General features: G+C 45.2%; 1 protein-coding gene and 1 long non-coding RNA gene across 3 annotated transcripts in view; both read left to right on the top strand.

The window, feature by feature from the left end:
- LOC139054887 (uncharacterized) overlaps window positions 1-21,318 on the top strand; it is an 82,567-nt gene that overhangs the window by 6,754 nt on the left and 54,495 nt on the right. The gene's annotated exons all lie outside the window — the stretch shown is intronic.
- On the top strand, window positions 10,366-12,784 carry LOC139054888 (uncharacterized). The gene is made up of 3 exons (XR_011511588.1): window positions 10,366-10,643; window positions 11,242-11,427; window positions 12,428-12,784. It is a non-coding gene; the product is annotated as an uncharacterized lncRNA (long non-coding RNA).

Genomic DNA, 21,318 nt, shown 5'->3' with positions numbered 1-21,318 from the left:
TTTATTTTCAATGTGAGCCAAACTTCTTACTTAGCACATATTGCTAATTGAAGTTCCAACTTCAACATTCCCATTTCTTCCCTTGCCCTTTTTTTCCTGTTCTGTGCAGGTATTGCTTTCCTATGTCTACAAGAACCATCATGCGTGGCCTGTGACAGCAAGCTTTTGTGGGCAGCCAGTGCTCTCCTACGAAGGCTGGCCTACTCTGGCAGCGGCGGCAATCATCTTCAAGATTTATCCATGATCACCCTTGCTGCTATTTGTCACTCTTGTTAATTACACTTTCTGCATCTTTTCTAATTTATTAGGTAATAAAGTATGAGTATGTGACATGGGGTGAAGTTGATGCTTTGCTGCATTTTCGCTTGCAATCACCTTTTATGCATGAAAAGCTCATCATACAGTTTATGAAAAAAAATAACAGCATATTATGATTTATCTTTCAGTTCTTGTAACATGCAACGTACAAGGAATTCACTAATGGATGGTATGCCGAAGAACTCGCCATTATTTCTGCGTGATGCTGTGCAAGCATGTCGCGTTACCTTACAAGAGGCACCCACAAAGTAAGTTACAATTTACTTTTAAATGAAGCATGGACATCAGAAAAAATATATTTATATTGCTAGTTAGAGTGGTTCGCAGAGTGCTTTTTCAGATGCGTACTATCCTTTATTTCTTAACTCATTGCAGCACAGTGGCTATTGTGCCCCCTGTAGCTGAAACCAGGATGTAATTTTTGCCCGAACTGCAGCATCACTGACAAAATTTTTCTTTGATAGAAACTATTTCTATTTGGTGGAGACCCAGCAGGGCGAAGTTTTGGCAATAATGACGTGTTTCACGCAGAAATGTTCTTGTTTAGGTCAATGAGTGAACATTGGAATTATATCAGCATACAATACAGATCTTGTTTTATTTGCAAAATAATTCTGACAGGTGGCATTCAATTGGTTGGTCTAATTAAAAATTACAAATTGACCAATGAGGCTGTACTACACTATTCCCATGGTTCACATCTGGAAAAACTACCTCTGCATCACTCTATCCGACAATATAAACTTTTTTTTTCTGATGTCCATGCCTCATTTAAAATAAACTGTAACTGTGGGTAAACGTCGTGTTACTGTAACAGCTGCCACAAAAATTTGAGGGAATGTCTAATAAAAGTATTCAGTTGGTCTTGTAAAGCTGTCCATTAGCCAACTTTTAGCGTAACGTTAGCAGGGCTTACTGAAGTACTTCTAGATGTCCATGGCTACAAAATGTCTTGATCAAGACAGCTACTAGGCTTTTGAATTAGCCGTTCAAGACATCTTTTAGACATCAAATAGCTGCTTGCGTGTTTCATGGGTTGTCTCGTCGGTGTTTTTTTCCACTCGCTCATAGTTAGACGCGTGAGCAACGAAGTTCGTCTGCATTGAAGCATGAGGTGTAAAGGCATTTCGCTAAAGTTCGGAATGCTGTTTGCCGCTTATATTGTTTTCCGCTTCTTTACTGCGTTGCGCTAGCTAGGCAGCACGACGGCACGAGCGCATTGCGTTGTATGTTAAAGCTACAGAAGTTTGCAATAACTGAAATTGTTAGTTTTATGTGTCTCGGTAAATCCTCGCACCAGCTGTCGCGCACTTCATGTTTTTACGTCTATTTTATGCGTGGCTTCGCACATGTTTAACTGTTGCTAGTTGCTCCATGCATAACTCTTGTCGATTCTTCTGAGATGCGAAGCTTTCACCCTGCCTTGTTTGTAAAGGGTATAAATCACGCTGTGTCTTATCGGAATGATACCAAGGAAGTGCTTCTTTAACAGCTTTATTCTTTTCGCCCGAGGGCATCTTAGATATTGTTTGTGTTTTTGGAAATGTGTTTAGAAAATAGGTAGTTGAGGGCGAGAATTGCTAATAGCTGCTGCATATGGTATTTTTGTTCCATTTCTCGCTGAAAAGCTTGCGTCACGTTTGGAAAGTCATCACACCTCGATGCTGCCTGAGCAAACTTAACATGCCGAGTGATTTGTTTGTTTCACTACGTAGTCCTTTCTTGCATGTGAGTTTTGTACTCAACTGAATTATTTATAATACTTATGCTGCACGCGACTAAACCGGACCTTACCGCCAGCGCCCATCTACTTTGACTGGCGCTGCTCTGCCTTTAAATATATCACGTGACACCTCGCTCTAGTAATATAAATAAGTACTGAAAAGCTAGCCAGTCTTTAGCTTTGTACGTTTCCAAGCAGCTTCCTTGGGCAATTTAAAATTGCACAAACTGCAGTGGGAACGGTAGTTCATCGGCATATGCAGTAGAATTGCATCGGCGGTACAGCACTAACACGCACTTTTATTAACCCGTGTGTTTGGTGACTTCGTTGGCTAGTGTACGCATTTCCATCAATAAATTGGCAATTACTCTTCTTGAGGCGAGTTCGACTGCAGTTATTCGGCGATGTCACATGTATTCATCGGCGAAAAATCACAACGGCATATGCAGAGTATATGCCGTTGCAAAGTATATGCAGAGTATATGCAGGGTGCATATGCATATGCACCCTGCGGATTTGTTTGATATAAGTCTGCACTAACGACGGGAGCTTAGTATTGAGGTACACAAGCAGCATTGTGGCAAGCGTAGAATAAAAAAGAAACCATCGAGAGATCGCATCACTCAACAAAATTTATCGGCTAGTCAACGTGAGCTCCACGTCATGTAAATGGGGTTCATGGCGTTTGTCTGTGGGACACACCTTCTACGTATGTGAACCATGTTTTCCCAAACACCGGTAACATCGTGTTCATACCCGCTCGCACAGAGGTCAGCATCTTCCCTACAGCTGTCACCGCAGAAGAAGCAGCCCAGAAAAAGCCTCCGCTAGGTGGCTTTCAGTGGTGCCTCTATAGGCGGTGCACGAGGCGTATTGGCCTCGAGCTCCACCACTGGAAAAGCTGGCGCCACCGTCGGCGTGACGTGCTAGGAGGGATCACGTGGACATAGCGGCCGCGTCGGCTGCTTCGGGCGCGCCGAAGCGAGCTGAAAACGAGTTTAAATTCCCTTGTGCGCTGCGGTCCTCATTTAGTGGCGAAATTTTCCCGCTTCGAGTGTCTCCTTTACAACGCTTGAAAGTACTAAAATAGGTAGTGGCTGCATTTGAAGGCGCGCAACATGGTAGGCTACTGCTCGGTGCCGCAGGGCCGGACGCACGTAACGGAGGCCGGTGTCAGCCTTATTTACACGTAGCCGCAGGACAAGAAGCTGCGTGAAGCTTGGCTCGCGAAACATAAAACCGGCAAACAGTCATCGGCCACAACAGACGCGAGGACGATTTCTGCTACGGCGCCCGGTCTGCGATGTTCTGAAAACACGCACATAGACGCTCGCCCGAGTCCGCTGCCCGACTAATGTCATGACGGTTTGGTTTATGAACTTGTCGATGCTATAGATACTGGCAAGTTCAGTGGAGTGGAAAGGCAGTGGTAAGAAGCACATTTTAAAAAAAGCATGGCATATGGTCATGTTTCTGTTATGAATTAATGCACTGGATTACAAAAAAGGAGCAGCGGGAAATGGCACGCTGAGAACACCGATAAACATAGAGTGCGACGCTACTCGAGAAATAGTATTGAAAGATCAAAGCATTTAGAAGAAAAAAAAAGATTGAATCGTCGCGACGTCACATCCCCGTAGACGTCGAAGTCTCTACAATGAAATTATTTTTGAACAGCTCTGATAGCGCCCACGCAACAATGATTGCTTGTATACTGTCAAATGCTCATATTCTGCGGCCATCTGCGGCTCATGGCATGGAGCGACAACGCGCACGCGGCGAAAGCGAAACAGTTCGCAGACAAGCATGCAGACGTGCAGTCGGTCGCTGCGAATCTGCGCGATCGCTGCGTTGAGGCTTCGTTCTATTACACTCCATTTAGTTATACAAACACTATAAGAACATATTTTACATAGTTTGCTCCCAGCGTTTACCTACCTTTCACGCAAGAAGCGGGTTGGGGAGACACCATCGCGGCGACCGCGCGCAGTGGCGTTCACTGTACGTATTCGGTAAAGAGATAGCGTCCGTAAATGATTGTGTGCTTTCAATTTGCCCATGATTATTATTTACATAGTAAGAAACTTCTCTCGTTTCGAAAGTACTTACAGAAATGTCTGGGAGAGCTCGCGCATGGTGTTTTCAGTGAGCGCTGACAGCAAAACCTATGAGGAGCGCGCCACGTGATCCCTCATACTACGGCAGCGAGGCGCTTCCGATAGATGGCGACTCCGTAACTCCTCGCCGCCAATACTGCTTAAGATCCTACCTAGGTTAAACAATAAGCGCACGGTAAAGTAACGCCACCTAGAGGAAAGTGTAGGTAACGTTCAACGAAAGGGGGACTGAGAAATGAGGCGAAGCGTCGTGGAGGAGCAAGGTAGGCGGAGCCGCGCTGGGTTGACCTCCTCTAGCAATTGCTACAGGTTGTGTGAGCGCTTTGGGGGTAACGGGTTCGTCTCGTGATCGAGTGGCCGAGCGAGGACGGAGTAGCGACGCAAGCGGTGGCAGGCCCATCGTGAGTCGATCGACTGACCAACCGAACAATTCCGGCAAAAGGCGTGGACTTCGCGTGTTCAGGAGGCTCCCGAGGAACGTCGTTAGCGGCTTGCGTAATGCAGGTGCATCAGGCAAGACGCCGTATCTTAGAAATTCCCCAGCTATGTCAAGCCCGCTTAGGAACCTAGCGCAGTGTCTTGCGCGAAGAACGGAAGCGCAACACTGAGCAGGATGTATCGATCCCACTGAACGCACACTGGTCGATTAGCCGTCTACAAGACGCCTTGGCAAGATCAACAAGACGTCTTAAAAATCATAATAAACGTTTACAAGACGTCTTACCAAAACTTTGTCGGATGTCTTAAAACGCCTTGTAGTCGTCGTGAAGACCATTGTTACGAACGGCCGGCAAGGGTACTGGCTACAAAATTTTCCCAGCCAGCTGCAGCTGCGAGGGTGACGAGTTTCCGAGAACCGACCATGGAACCCTTCCCCACCTGCCGCAGCGACTCGTTTTGTAGGGACGATGGTGTGCCGCATCAACTCGGCTATAGCTCGGCGCCGCTATGACTAAACGCAGTCGGTGGACCAAGTACTGTTCGTGGATTCGCCGTGGCCGCCACGGGCTCTTTGAAGCAGGGGAGCCCCTGGAAGGTGTTTTGCGCTGCCGTCTCATGCAGCTATAGTAGCTGTGTAGCATGTAGTAGCGAAATGCAGCATTTTTTGTTTCTGCACTTCTGTTTTTTTTTGGAGCCTGGCGGGTCTAAAGTGAGATCCCAGATACGTTATCTCGGCGCAGAGCTGTGTTGTGGGGTTCGTTTTGCAGTTGCCTGTCCTTGTTGGATGTTTTGGGGTGGTGTCATCATTTCACAGTTGGTCGCTGTAAGCCAAGGCATCCCTTCCCTTGCCACCAGCTATTCTCTTCCTGCCCAGCGGTTATCAGCACTGGCCAGTCGAGATTTTCCGGTCCATGGGGGAGCTGTTACGAACGGCCTGCAAGGGTACCGACCTAACAAAGTTTCCCAGCCAGCCGCAGCTGCGAGGGTGGCGAGTTTCCGAGAAGCGACCATGGAACCCTTCCCCACGTGCCGCGGCGACTCGTTTTGTAGGGACGACGGTGTGCCGCATCAACTTACTCAAATTTACCCCCTTGGCGCCGCTGTGACTAAACGCGGTCGGCGGACCAAGGAATCCACTAGTTCGTGGATTCGCCATGGCCGCCACAGGCTGTTTGAAGCAGGGGAGCCCCTGGAAGGTATTTTGCGCTGCCGTCTCACGCAGTTTAGAAGTCATGGATAGACGCGGCGGCCATTGTCTGCGGGGTCAGCACTGGGATGAAGAGGCGCCTGCTCGGGTCAAGCACCATGTCTGCGCGAACCCACTCACCTCGGCGTGGTCAGTGAAGCCTGTGCGGAAGTATGTGTGTAACCCCCCCCCCCCTCTCAAAGGATGACGATGACGTTGAACGCTCCGAATTGGTAGCAGGTTGAACGGCCGTTTTTTCCTCACCTAGGAATCTAGGGAGGACAGAGTGCTTATAAGCAGCTGTTGTGCGGCTGCTGAAGGTGGATTCCACTTTCAGTCATGTTATACTGATGAACTGTAACGTTCTCATGTAGTTACTGTAAATAAATCCCATATTCCTCAATCTATATGAGAACAAGTATCTCCCTTCAACAACGTCCTCAACGTGGATAAGTTGGACGACGGCATGGGCCAGCTCCCATCTATTTCATGCCCGACCCCAACCATTACACCGCCTAATGCACCGCCAAATAAGGGATATAACACGTTTTGCGACACGTTGTTTAGCTGTTTTAGAAATGGCCAGATGTTTGCGAGACGTTTTGTAGCAGTCTTAAAAATGTTTTCACAGGACTTTTTAAGAGCAAGGTACGATAATTGCTAGTCAATATTTGTAACGTAGCCCTATGAATTCGTAAAGCAATTCATTGAGATTTATAAATTTGTTGAGTGACAGGTCATTGAGGCCCAAGGTAATATACGTACAAACTATTCAAAGCTCTTTTAAAATATAGCGGAACTTCTAGTCAGGAATGTAACATTCATTGCAAGCATCAGACCCTTAAAACTGTATCGAAAAGCAGTGGTTCATAGGGCTAGGGAGTAACAAAAATGACAGCATGAAGTACCAAACCTGTCGATTTAGTGGTAACACTGTTGCCAGGGGCATCACTAGCACATATTACATTTTAAGTGGGCTCTAGACGCTAAAATTAACTCATACCATTGCAATTCAGGGTGCCTCCTTCGAGATCAACTGTCCAACGAAATGTCACTGAGCTTGAGTGATCCGGGTAGAAACGGCGTACACTGCACATATGGGATGGTCTGCGGAAACCCACGATAATTTTCCTTACCTGCTCAATATTGTTCGAGATTTACGTATGGAATAATGTCAAGCACTCCTGCAACATTATCACGAACGTTCTTCTTACGTGAATATTTGGCACACATTAATTTATGAACACAATACACCCTTCCACTATAGCATTACCACTAAAGGAATTGTCTCCTGATACTTCCTGAATGGACAAATGAATGAAAATGTTCCTAATCCTCACAATATTGAAACAAGTTTGGCTGTACTGGCAGCACCAATGCCTATGGCTCATTTCTTACAACCCTGCACAGGATCACTGAAGTATTGGCAAGGCCACAAAAGTGAAAACGCATGTTGAAGCCATGCTTAACACAAACAATGATTAATCACATAAATGAAGCGCTAAAGTGGCCAAGTGTTTCAAAGAATTTTTAATAAATCAAATCAATAACACCACAACATAAGCAAACTGTTTCTAAAGCACCTTCTGGGAGTTTGCTTTGTGACTGCGTTATCAAACATTGGTCACTTCGGTTTTCAGGGAGCTGGCTTAGACAGTTACACAGACTGATGCACCCGCAGACAATGTAGCTTGTTCCTAATGTTGCTTCAGCTCAGATTTGTCAACTGTAATTAGAAGGGATGACACGATATTAAGAAATACAAGTTAGAGTGAAACGTAGTTATAACGAAACGGGACATAACGATTATTGTATTTAACAAAGTGAAATCCCCCTTGAAATCATCGTAGATATCCAGGTTTTAATATCTAGTTTCAACGAAGCAAAATTGTCCTGCCAATAGATTTGTCGAACTTGATTTGTCTCCGAAATACAAACATGGTTTATCTCCGAAACGAGAAATTCCCTACCTTTGCAGGCTCCATCGCATTCCGTCGGGTTCAGCACCCATGCGGTGCCAAAACTTGGGTACTTGCGTTAATGCGCCAATGAGCACTGGTCGTTTTCACCACTGCGCGTGGCTGCGCATAAGCAGAGGTTCATTATCGCCACCGCAATTTCTCCGACTGTGGCACCGCGAAGGGTTGTACAGCTACGCGTGGCCTCAGAGATTGTACCGGTGCAATCTCGGAGACCACGCCCCTCTGTGTGGCACGTGCTGCTGGAACACGAGAAAAAACGTTGGCGTCGCAGCGTGCAACCTATTCAACCGCGTCGCCATTTTGTGATATTAGAGACAAGCCAACTGAAAGCGAAAACGAACGACCATCACAATGAAACAGAAGGCTGCTATTGCAAACGCAATCGTATCAAATGCTAAGTTGTGTGTTGAGGACGTCGAAATTTATTTGTTTTTGTTCAGTGCACATGGTCATGTAGCGTTTCTACTGGCCGCAAGGCCGTCTTCTATGCAAGTTCAAAATTGTGCACTTCATTAAGCATGCATAACAGCGAAGGGCAGTAATGAATATAATTAATTTCGGTTCCCCTTCAGCGTCGTTATAAAGAGAATTGATAGCATATGACTGATAAGAGCTTCCAATCATTTGTACGGAAACTTTGTTTGCAAACAGTAAGTACTATAAATTCGACCAAGTCATCTTGCATACGCATACGGCATAATGTCATCGCTGCGATTCAGCCTTTTGTGTAGTCTGATAGGAACCACCCGGGATACTGACGTGAAATCCAGATTCTTGGCGATAACAAAAGCTTTATCCAAGGCCAATATCATGTTTAGAGGCTGCCACGACCTCCGCAAGTGCGTCGCAAGCGATATTTTTTGTTTTCGCATCACTCACATGCTGCTTCAATCACTTTTCGAAAATGCATCTTTTGTTCAGGTAAACGTGACAATTCGCGCACGATATATCTATACCAGGCCAAAAAAAAACATTTTACAGCATGTTCTTTACATGTACCAGTACATGCTGCAACGTGCAGGCAGCTACTACATGATATGCGTCATATTGACTTCATACGCTTTCAGAAAACGCATCGCGCTTATGAGCGCTCTGCCATTAAGGTATGTGGGCCATAATAACGGGTTGTGCGTAGTTTAGGATGTTCTGTCGGGCCTAGTAGTGCGTGCTCGGTCCATTATTCGTTGGTGGCGCGTCATGCATTCCTACTTCGTACTGGCGACGTGGCCTTGGTGGGAGCGCTGTTCGTTAACCAAGGACGTGCACATCGCACGTTCGGCACGGCAGCTGTATCATGGTGCACTCAGCAAACAAACTTCCTGGCTTGTTATCAGTTGTTTTGCTGTGTCGCATTTATCCGTGTGCGCTCATAACGATGCATACTTGTGGCTCGGCCACTTTACTAGCCGAACGACTTTGGGACGAAAGTGAAATTACTTCATTGACTGTTAGTATTCCACGTGTCTATGCCGCGTGCTTCTTTTTTTTGGGGGGGGAGGGGGGGGGGAACTTTATGTGTCTCGCTTTACTGCTCTGGAAGCGCAGTATTCTTTTTTCCGGGTGCGCTGGTTGACTCAGTGTGGCCGCGGATGGTAGTAATTTGTTCTAGAGTGGTCGCGTGCGACGGTTAACCTCCTCGATAATAACATCAATGGTGCGCGCCGATACTCTACAACCATTTTTGATGCTCATGAATAGCGTCCGGCCGATAACCATTCGAAATTATTGTTGACTGCTACAAAATCAGCTGCAAAGTTTGTGGCAATCCCCACCAGTGCACATAGAAGGCAGCTTAATAACGTAGCGGTTTGAAGTGATACGACTGACCCATTGCGCATGTCCACATTTAGTCTCAATTTAACTGAGTGCTCTTACCGGCAAGCTAAATCTACCGCTAAGTAGGCTGAGCTTACCATTGAGGCGAGGATACCAGGCGAAGGTAAGTACGTCATTGCGGCCTCGATGTATGTTTTTTTCCAGGACGTACATGTAGACGCTATGATGGGGTATCAAGAAGTGCACGTGTTTATGCGAGGTATAGTCATTTTGTGATATGCAACAGCCGTGTAAGACGATAAAAGCACCGACAATTCTCTTTACACATATCCAAAAGCAGATTATCAAGCATCTTCCATACGTTTACGTAAAACGTTCTCAAGCCGCTTTCTGACAACGCTTTGAAAACGCCTTAGGAAGATGTAAACAGAAGAAGTCTTAACAAGATGTCTCCTTGCCGTCTTTTGCAGAACGTCTTTTGCAGTATGGAAAAGAAGACGTCTTGTAGCTGTCTTAAATAGTTTCAGACTTTTAGTTCATTTTGGCTTGCCCAAGACGTCTTCAAAACGTCTTGCGATCACTGGGGTTGTGATAGCAAAATAGTAAACAGCTGTACGAAGTAAGGAGTGTAGCAGTGGGTGGACAGGGGACTAGTTTCGTTATTGGCAATAAATCATCACCATGACCCTAGTAGCAAAATGAAAAATCAGTAACCCTTCCATAATGGATCTATCTTTTCCAACTACACAACAGTAAAGTGAAGTGATGTAATTAGTGTAGAAATGAAATGTACTTTTGGGTTTTTTCTTTTTGGGCGTCTCACACATTCATTTGGTCGCTTCATTCATTGCGCCATCGGGCGGCGCTTTCACTCTTACGCTTCCCCTGCCACTCTCTTCGTCTGCTCCCGGCGCTTTCCATGCAGGTGCACATTTTTTTCGTGTGCTCTGCACTTTAACACTTTCTTTCTGTGCTACGAATGTTCCGGCAATGTCGGAAAAAGTAAGGAAAGGATACAAGGCTTGCTGCAAGGTTGTGTGATGTGGCAACGCGGGGAGCAACACAAGGGCGAAATTTTTCCGTTTCCCAGCGCACGAGAGGTAAGCACAATTTTACTGCAGTCGTTATGAAGTAACAAGCGCTCTGCTCATTAAAACAGATATAGGACGAAACGAAAGATCTTGCACGCTAGTTTTCAAGTCAATCTCTTTTTGGTTTGGCGCGGCGCATTTTTTTTGCTGAGTGGTAAGAAATTTAAACTACTTGGCCGATTGATGCTAGCTGGCGCGCAGACGGAAATTTCGCTTCGGCATATGTTAGCGGTTGCCCTTCCTTTTTTCCACGATTAGAAAACTTGCAATTTATATCTGCCGAAGGTATTTGAATGCTTGCTGCACAAACTGGTTACGCTGGAGAGTATTCCGGTGACCATGTTTTTTTGTGATTACATTATCACCTTTGAATGGCCATGAACACCGTAGAAGTAAAAGAAAGATAATACCAATTAAGTAGCAGTTATGCTTCGGTTTTCAATTACAAGAAGTTCGAGTTTCCCGTGTAACGACACAGGTTCGCTTCACTCTTCACCCTATGCCTAGATCGGCAGAATTTTTTAGTCCCTTCTTCGAACTGTGCATCTTGGTTTCGCTTTTAAGCGTTTTTAAATCATGACCACGCGTTATTTTGCCCATTTTTCAGATGTGACATATGGCGAAATGACGCTAAATGGGAAGTCCTAGCGGGGCTCACATGGCAGCAGATGTACAACGGCTACGGCCTCTGCTCGGACCACTTCAGAGGAAGGGACTGCTCCGACCCTGTCGTGGTCGGCTGTGCCCACTGCTGGGGGCGGAGGAGCGGTCCCTGATCGACGAAGGAAAACAGGTTACTAGGGGCTGCCAATCCGTGCTTCTGTAGCTCTTTATTTTCGTAGAGAAACCACTTTGAAAGGGCACGGCGCAAGTGCCAGGAGCACGGCGAGAGCTGTCTTTTTCTCGTCATTTGCTACGGCGCCGGGTGAGGTTACGGAGCGAAATTCGCCCCGCGTGCGCCAGGAAACCGCGTGCTTGTCAGTTTCTCGTTATCGCTAGCGCGTCTACGGCTCGCGCTGATCCCGATTATAGGCCTAACTTAACTCACGTTCGTAAAATGTCGCGCCTCTCTTGGTGCTAGAGCATACATCACGGCGAAGTCAGTTCTTGCCGCACGCTGCCGTCGTCTCCCTAAGCTCGTTTCGCCATTTTATAGCAGAAATTCTTCCGGTGCAAGAATTCCAATACTTAGTGCCCAGCAGCTTTAAGCTATTCGTCGTTTTCTCTTATGGGTATCTTGCAGAAAAATCAAGCCAAAGTAAATAAAACGCTCAATTTCCTAATCCTTAACAAGATGATTCAAGACTTGATCGTCATCGATCAAGAAAACTAGCTCTAAAAACTGATGCTTAGTAATCTCAGCCAAATATTCAGAAACCAGCAATGCTTAACATCTCACATGAATATATAGGAGCACTGAAACTCATAACATTGCTTAATAAATTTTGGGGGTGTATTTCTACTTGCAATCCTGCAGTCAAATATAATCAGAACTAGCCTGCATTGATTAAAAGTACTACTTTACGAAAACAGTTCCGTTTGTTTTGTCACATGCACTAGAAATTTTATAATGAACGGGCTTTTCATGTCGAATTTCCATAAATGTGATGCGATGTTATATGGTGCACACGAGTTACCAATGGGATTCTCTTTACAGTGGACCATGGCATTCAAGCATGGACAGGACGCTGGGCTTGTCCTGTGTGTAGTGTTCCTTGTTATAACGTGCAACATCGGCGAAAATTTGCCAACTAGCGCGACAAGGTGTTGTGATCATGTATTTATCGTTACAGGTTCTTCATCGCCGCAGTGAGACCAAAAGCGGAAAATATACTCGCCAGAGACCGCAGGCGTTATCAACCGACTGAAAGACGATAAACAAAAATTTCGCAAGTCAGCGAAGTTAAAGAGCTGCCGAAAGGTTACCACGACGGAAGCACTAGAGAAGTTGATACATCATGTGAGCCCAGACTTCTACCAACCCTTGCTGTGCCAGGTGACGCTTCATTATCACAAGAAGAAGGGAAGGACATGGAGAAATGTTTCCGGTGCACGTCGGTGTGGTCACTCAGTTGTGTGGTGTATCCACTGTACTGGAAGATATTAAGCTACACAGCAGTGTGCCATAAGAAGTATTTTGTTCTAGTAAGTGTCGCCTAGTTCTGTTATGCGTGGCATATGCTGCACATAAATGGCATCAATCTGGGTTTTAAAGCAGCGCAAGAGAAAACCCACTGCAAAAAAGAAAGCTCCAAAAGCTTGAAAATTCAGGAAAATTTTCTTACTGATATTCTTTTTGTAATTTCCATAGCTGTTAGGGCGGTCTCCCGATTGGCCTATTTTTGAAATTATTACGGCATATTTCAATATAGGCATAAACATCGTGCAACGGATTCTTTCTGCAGGCAGTGATTGCTCGCACACTTGCACCCTCCTCTTCACAGATTATTACATAGCTACCGTACATGGATCCTGAGATGCTAGAATCTTCTCCAGCTTACTTCAGTAAAGTTGTGCAATTACTAATGTTGTTCAGCACTCTTGGCTTCAGTGGTTTCATTAATATGGCCAAAGTGGGAGGGGGAGTGTGACTCATTTCTACACGAATAATGTTAATAAGCAAAGAAAGCATGCTGTTCCAGAAAAGAGTGTTTTAGAAAAGTTTAATAAATATTTTTTCCTTGCTATTCCGTCGACACCGATATTCTCGTTACGGATGACCTCTAGCCAATGATGAAACTCTTACCATAGCTCTAACACCCGGCCTATGCTTCAAACGAGTCGCATGAAACTGAGCCTCTAGGCTCTGTTAAAGAAAGTGCTTAATGTACATTTATTTATTTATTTATTTATTTATTTATTTATTTATTTATTTATTTATTTGTCTTTTATTTTTTCATACCGTCAACCCTCTGCAGCGGGTTCTTACAGGGAGGGTTTTAAATACTGGCAAACCATATATACAGGTCCATCAAGCGGCAGCGGAATCACAGAAATACACGTTTAAAGTTTTTTTTTCAAATTCACAAACATCACTACACCACAAACATCACGAATTCTTTATACATTACAAATTAATATTGCAGGGAAGCCTACTAAAGCACATTCGCCATTCTAGAACGTGTTATTCACCTTCAATGCAAGAGCACAATGCGGATTCATGCCCATGTTTTTGGCTGGACTGCAGATGCTCTTTGAGAATTAATTCGTTGTTCATAAGTGCACTGGTACTTTACTCTAAACTGGAGGGCTGAAGTTGATATGGAAGCACAATTTTTATTAAGGGGACAAGATGTTGCCAAGATGGTTGCAGCACAGCTTATTTTTTTCTTCCAGGTATTTTTTCTACTAGAAGCTTCCATTGCCGTGTTTTGAGCCTCTTTGAGCCAGCACATAGTGTATGTAAAGATCGGACACTGATTGGACATCACCTCTACTCTCTGCAATAAGCTGTGCACAGGAGAGGTTCATAGTAAATAAATGTGGCGCGACGAGACAAAATAAAAGAAGGGGGTGGGCTGCAGCAGTACTAAGTGTTAAATGGTGCTTTATGCTTTACCTTGAGTTTTCTGTTTTTGTGCTTTTCATTATGGACCTTCCACAGTAACCACACGAGTGCCGAACTTGAGCTTGATGGTTTCAGGTCCCTTGTTTGTTACTAACCGAACAGTGTGATAAACGAACAAGGACTTGGAGGCATCAAGTCACCTTGCTTGTCTCATTGTGTCGCTTCATGGGCACCATGAGCCTCCAGACTAACTAGGAAGGGAGGTTTGTTGCAATCGCTTCTGAACTGTATTGCCACCAAACCAACAATGCTCTCAACGACAACTTTTGAACAGTAGAATGCTTCAACCCAGTAAAGTCCTAAGATAGAAGCTTTCAGGATGTGCAAAGGGGGCCTTTTGAAGCTTGCAGCATTGCTGAAGAGGCTTTGCCTGTCTTCCCTCTTTATGGATACACTAAGATGACTTTCTCTTTGAGAGGGATTGTTTCAGAGGTTGTTACATGGCAACAGTGCTGGGTGTTTAGTAGCAGAGAAGCTTGTCTTTGCCCACGGTCAATAATCTGTTTCTTCCCCAGTGCTCCTGTGAAGTGCCTACCTTTTGGATGCAATGTGCTCTTCATGCATGCATCCATTTTTAGTTTGTAAAGACGTCTGTTACCCCTTGCCTCAATTGATCCTTGCTGATGTCACCCAAGAAGATATTGGGGAGTATGGCAATGCATACTTACAAATCACTCTTGATAGCAGTGAGATCAGATTAATGGAGCTGCTGTTTTGTTGTCCACTCCATCCTCCTTAGTTACAATGAGCAGTTCTTTGTCTGAGCAGAAGGCATGTGTAGTTGGTTGTGCATACCTTGCGCACTAAGACTTGTTGGCGTGTTATGTCAGAGACTTGCCTGAGAGCCTTAGCACAGTGTCTATATGTAAAAACCTTCTGATATGTTGATGACTTCCTTCTCTTTATCACACTTTCCCTGGTGAAGCCAGCAACTTGCTCAACCAGATGTTCAACAGGCCTCCCACTACAGGTTTTCCCGCTCGGTTTAATCCAAACGCCATTGAAAATATTCCAGGTTCCAGCCAATTTAATCTGAGTGCCAGCATTTTTAATCTGAGTGCCAATAATTTAATCCAGGTGCCACCACATTTAATCCCAGTGCCATCCGAATTATTCCGCGTGCCAACTCATTTAATCCTTGCGCCAGCCATTTTAATCCAAGTGCCACACATTTTAATCCCAATGACAGTCAATTTAATCCTGTTGGAAATTGATTGAGAAACGAGTAATTCTTGCAGAAGAGCTCGCAACAGGCGTCATGAATGCCGTATATTCGTTGATGTGATCACTATATTGGCGTCAGCACTATAGGAGCACAGTTTCCACGCTACCGGTGTTGTTATGGTTTCTTCAGAAACACTTCCGTTTGTTATACCGCTCGCTCATTTCCTCCTTTTCAAGTCGCATTTCCGAGTGACAAGAGACTCAGATAAGTGAGGCAGAATCGTGACGGATATTACGCGACTTGGGTTGCGATCATGACATGCGATTTCCTTCCCTATCATCTTGCATATCGATCGACATTGTTCGCAAAGGTAAAAACTTGCTCACCATTGCTCAGGCACTTGGCACAATCACTAGGCGATTCAATATAGCTCACTAATCTTGTATTTTGCATGCACTCTTATGCTTCCGTCATGCATACCAAATGAAATGGTTCTGAGCATGTAACAGCTTATCCTTGAGTGACATGATTAGCTCACTTGTGACTCGCTCGACGCCACCACGGTCGCACCTCTCCTAACCTGCCTACAAAAATATCAAAGGAAATCGCTTTCAAACATCAAAAACATGCTCCCTATCAATGACTCAAGTGACGTGATCACTAGTGAATGGCGTGACGTCACCACGCTTCTCACGCATGCACTATCCTAAACTGCCGGCATGCATATCAAACGAAGTGGCTTATTAAAGGTAATAACCGGCTCACTATCACGCACCAATGATGTGATCACTAGTGACTCCCATGACGTCATCATGGTTCTCACCCAACCATGCACTCTCCTAACCTGCCGACATGCATATCAAACGAAATGGCTTTTGAAGAGTAACAACCTGCTCACTATCACAAAGTCAAATGAGGTGATCACTAGTGAACCACGTGACGTCACTACATTCGCACGCGAGCGTCAACTCCCCTTACCTGCCGGCACGTATATCAAAAGAAATTGTTTTCAAAGGGCAGGTAACTGCTTACTATCGCTCATTAACATGACGTGATCACTAGTGACTTACAATGCGCTGTTCCGAGGAACTCGCTCAAGATATCGTGTTAGAGAAGAGACGCATTAACACGCGCAAACCGTGTTATGATGGTGACTCACATGACGTCACCATGAAGACTATTTAGCACGCACTCTTCATTAAGGGCTGCAATGATATAAAAATATTTTTAAAAGGCGAAATATGCGAATTGAGTCACACCTTTTTAAGAGGGCCTCTGTATCCGGCGTTCCTCAGAGTCAACCTGGGCGGAATCGTCGGCGAGAAAGTCATTGGATACGATCCAATGGACTCTTTCGACAATTCGCCAGTGCAGCACACCGTTTGCCGACATGCAGGCGATGATGTTGACGTTCGCGTCTTTCGTCGAAGTCGTCGTCTGGAGCGCTGCCGTGCCCTCTTTTGCGCGGCCGAAATTTCTTGAACACTTATATTGTCATTCATTTCGTCGACGTAAAAGCGGCAAACCCGGGGCCCATTGGTTTGTAACCATTGCGCATACTCTTTTCGCTTCTTCACGTCGCAGCGGTTGCGGTCCACCGGCCTCTGGGTCGCTAATTTGATGGAGTAGGTGTGTGCGTCGAGGAGGCGGCCAACAGAACTGGTGCTGATTGTGAGGCCAGGTATTTCTTGTTCAACGGTTCACTTTGTCTGTTTCAGCGTGAACGCTGGGTTCTCGTCGACAGTTCTTGTTACGACGGTGACAACGTCAGTACCAAACGCTCTGATGGAGCCCCCCGTTTTCTGAGACACTTCACGGTCTGTCGCTGCAATCGACCTTAGAGTTTTTAGATCTACGCCCAGCGTCTCGGCGAGTTGTCTCAAATCTCCGCTGCGCCTTGAGGCATCGACGATTCTTGATCGGTCGACGTCAGACACCTTGTTGTTTTTCCTTCGTGCACTGCCAATTTTTTGATCGTATGTTTGAATCCTCGCAGCACAATGAGAACTTTATTTGCAATATTCTAGCAAGAAATTTGGGCATTCCAGTGACAACACCAGTAGACATCAAAACAACCAGGCGAGTTAGCCCATAGCAGCTATTGCTGTAAAAAAGAAGACTGGCATAAGCACAAAAATTGAGATGGGCCCACTAGATGCCTTTTTCTAGTAGTGGTCCACTACTTTGGTGCTACAGTTATTGATCTCGAATGAGTTCAAGGAGCAAGAATTTAGCCCAGAAAAATATTACACTTAACAGGTGTATCTAGTTGTATCATTTTGCCTATGCAGCTTTATATAACCCTGTCCACACTTGCCTAAAGCATATGAGTGGCATTCTGAAAAAAAATTTGCTTTTGATATTGCTTTGGAGAAAATTCTTCTGTTTCGGCCTAACAGTACATACACATATTACACATACTTACATTTGGTATCTTATCCCCAACTATTCAGTCACCCTCTTACCTCATCAGCTAATCACTCCTGCAACCGAGTGTGCTGGTCTGGGTTTTACCTGCATTTCCACCTGTGCAGTTGGTAAAAGTCTTTGGCTGTTTACTGTAACTTCATATTTCAAACATTTGTTTGCATAAGAGGCTTTGGAAACACTGGCAACCCTAATGCCTGGGCAGGCTTCACGAAAGGCCACCAGTACCTCCTCGTTGAAGACTGTGATCAACATTTTTCTTGGTTCGACTGTAATTAAAAACACATATATCTTTCCTCCGAAGTGGCTGGTATTGACAATGCTTTGATCCAGAAAGAGGCTATTGTCACACGTGTCAACCTTAGGCCAGAAACCAATCTGGCACAGGTGCAAATAGTCTTGTCTTTCCCATATGGTGGTTCAGCCTCGCGAGGCACATTCCTTCAGTCAATTTGCACACTGTCAATGTGAGTGAGACTGATCAAAGGTTGGCTATGGTGTCGGGTTTTTTGCCTGGTTTCGGAAGTGTTTCCACTCTGTGGGGAATTCCAATATTCCAGATTTCATTGATTACAAGGAATAGTGCTTGCTTCCTCGTTTCGGCAAGATTCCTCAACATCTGAAAAATGACTCCATCTTTGCATTGTGTGTTTTAAGTGTTGACATGTTCGAGAGCTACAACAGGTTCTGCCATCGTAAAGAGGCTTTCGATTCCTTCCTTGGCATGTGGTCATTAAGGTGCGTACAACTCTGGCGACGGTCAGTCAATGTGAGGTGGTCGGGGTAAGCATCTCCAGCTTGTTCCTCAAATTCCTTAGATGTACACTGAAGATCGAGCAGCGTGTTTTCAATAGTATTGCACTATTTGGTTCATCCTGTTATAGCCGAGAATGTGTTGCATCTTACTGATACGTATACGTTCAAATGACGCGCAGTTTCTGGCAAGTTTCTTAGCGTGACATCTTGCCTGCTCAGTCTTGTGCAGAACATTGATCAGGGTTTGTTGCGTGCAGCCACAATTTAAGTATGCAGTATACAGCTTGCCTTGCTCACCCCAAAGTGGCAGTACTGCTTGTCAGGGCTGAATGTTGCCCCAATAAGCTCTAGTTCGCATGTCGCTCTTTGCAGTGTGCAAAAGATGCGTGTTGCTAGCGATTCTTCAACACCTTCACATTCTGCAGACTCAAGTGCATCACAGAAATGGTCCCAGCCTGAAACCCTGATTTAGTGAATGTGGTACATTTTCACCCCTACATCAAGTGTTATACTGGATAATGGTCGCTGCCTCTTGGGGCAGAGTTGCACTGACACTCTGGTTGAAGGCCCCAGTTGCCCATGCTAGGTAAGTGTACTGCCCTTCTGGTTTTAATGGAAGGTGTGGTAGTTGGAATAATTGGTACCATTCGTTAATTTGAGGTCTGTGGTGTGTGCTTCGTCAAGGTGGCATCCTCTTGGCCACCTTTGCATTCACAGTTTTTGCATCCCCAATGTGGATAATGTGCATTGAGCTCACCTTGACTGAGTATTCTGTGCTCGGGAAAGCGAACTTGAAGATGTCAAAGCCAAGTGAAGTCGCCTCGGCTGTGGTACTGGATCTTGGGACAGATGTAGACCAATGCCAAAACGGCTTCTTTTCACTGTATTAGCCTGCAGCACACACTGATGAGACATATGTTTATTCAAGCTGCTCTTTCTTTCCCCTAATTCAATAATAGCTAATTTTAGGAGCTGCAATTAAATCAAGCGGAGCTCAGAAGACTGCCGATTTTTAGCTACTTCTAGGGGCTTATTGCGTGGTTAGTTTTCTAGTTGGGCATGACATGCTTCGTGCTTAAAAATGAACTGTTTAAAGAATTATTGGATTATTATTAGGGCAGGCAACTCTGAATGATGACTGCTTCTGTCGCAAAGTGTGGCAATGAGCTAGGCAGATGCTGTCACGACAGCGTAGTGTTCAGGTTGTATGAGTACAGAAGAAACAAAATTCGAGTTGTGAAGTTCAAAGCCTTATTTTTACAGCCTCTCTTTATACTGCTGGCATTAGAAAGCTTTACATTAGTAGATGCAAGCAGCATGCATAAGCAAGAACCCTGTTTGTCTATTTCTGGGACCCGTGTGGTTTGAATAACCCAGCACCACACGAGTCGCTTGCATCCTCTTATCCAATACTATTATTTTCATTGTAAAGCAACCAACATCGTAGTAAGTCTGATCAACCTGCATCAATATGCTAGAAATGTTTAAGCACTTAAGGTGTGTCGGTTGAGTGTTTAAAGCAATTCACCGCACCCTTGGCCACTAGACTTGTGCTTTCCCGTATTACTTGCTAATCAACTCTTGAGGTGTTTACATTGTTTTTCTGTCCTGTGAGATTAGTTTAACAGTCCCAATACAATTGCTAAAGTGAAGGTCTGGGCTGTTGTATTGGCCATGTCACTCTAAAACTGTTAGGTCTGACACTGTCAAAGCATTTGGCAACATTATTAAGCTTCACCTCGCTACATATATGTATTGCGGTGGGACCATTCAGCATGTGAAAATAAATTTACCGGCAAATAGAGAGTTCAAGAGCACCTGAGATTATAGTAAAGCGGGCGGGGCAGTATTTCAGGGTAACGGGGACATCAAAGCTGGAACTAGGGCTGCCATACATCCCGTCACCGCAATATACTGTTTGCTTCATCGCATTACACAAATGTGTTGCGGTGAAGTTATTGCAGACGCACATATACACATTCATTCGTCCCAACTTTACACAGAATTCTGCTTTCCCATTGCTAAAACTAAGAGCGCAAAAAACGGGCAGAGATGCAGCTGAACATAACAGGGCACAGTATTAAGCTCCACCTCAGCGTGTTTATCGCGCCCTTAGTACAAATAATATTAAACATGTACTCTGCATTTTAGTTCGTGGAATTCTGGCAGACCAGGTGATGTCACTACGCGATAATTGTCGTAAAGCCCACAATAAAAGTAAATCACATGAAGTCGCGGACGGCTCACTAGCGCTGAACACGACTGAAAACATGCGCTGCCCCATTTCCAGGTCGCGTGAACAGTTGTGAGCAAACACCATTTTAAGCATTATATTACTTACGTAACGTAAGTCGTGGCGAAGAACACGTACAATACGTCCGCCTGCGACGCCCGTCAAGTAAAGGTGCATGTGCGATGGGATGACGCTGCCTAAAAAGGCGAACACGGCGACGCTGCTGCACAGCGCCGGTTCGCAAATTGCATTGCCGAGGCACTACGCCACTTGAATATTTCGACCGTCAACACCGCTGAATTCTTCAGACATACGGGTCTCACACCACCAGACTTCACCGAGACCAAAAGCTGACATGCCACACCACTACTAATGCACGACTTTTCGCCAACAAATACTCAACCCACTGCGGAGACATCATACGGACAGCGGTCGGCGTGGGCCGGAGATTCAACGCGTCACATGGCGCCACGACATCACTTGGCGTCATCATCGCGCCTTCTCAAAAGGCCCTAAACAATCCTGTCCCTAGGCA

Source organism: Dermacentor albipictus, chromosome 1 (assembly GCF_038994185.2).
Source record: "Dermacentor albipictus isolate Rhodes 1998 colony chromosome 1, USDA_Dalb.pri_finalv2, whole genome shotgun sequence".
NCBI lineage: Eukaryota > Metazoa > Arthropoda > Arachnida > Ixodida > Ixodidae > Dermacentor > Dermacentor albipictus.
Note: the sequence above shows the minus strand (reverse complement) of the source record. Positions and strands in the feature narration are given on the sequence as shown.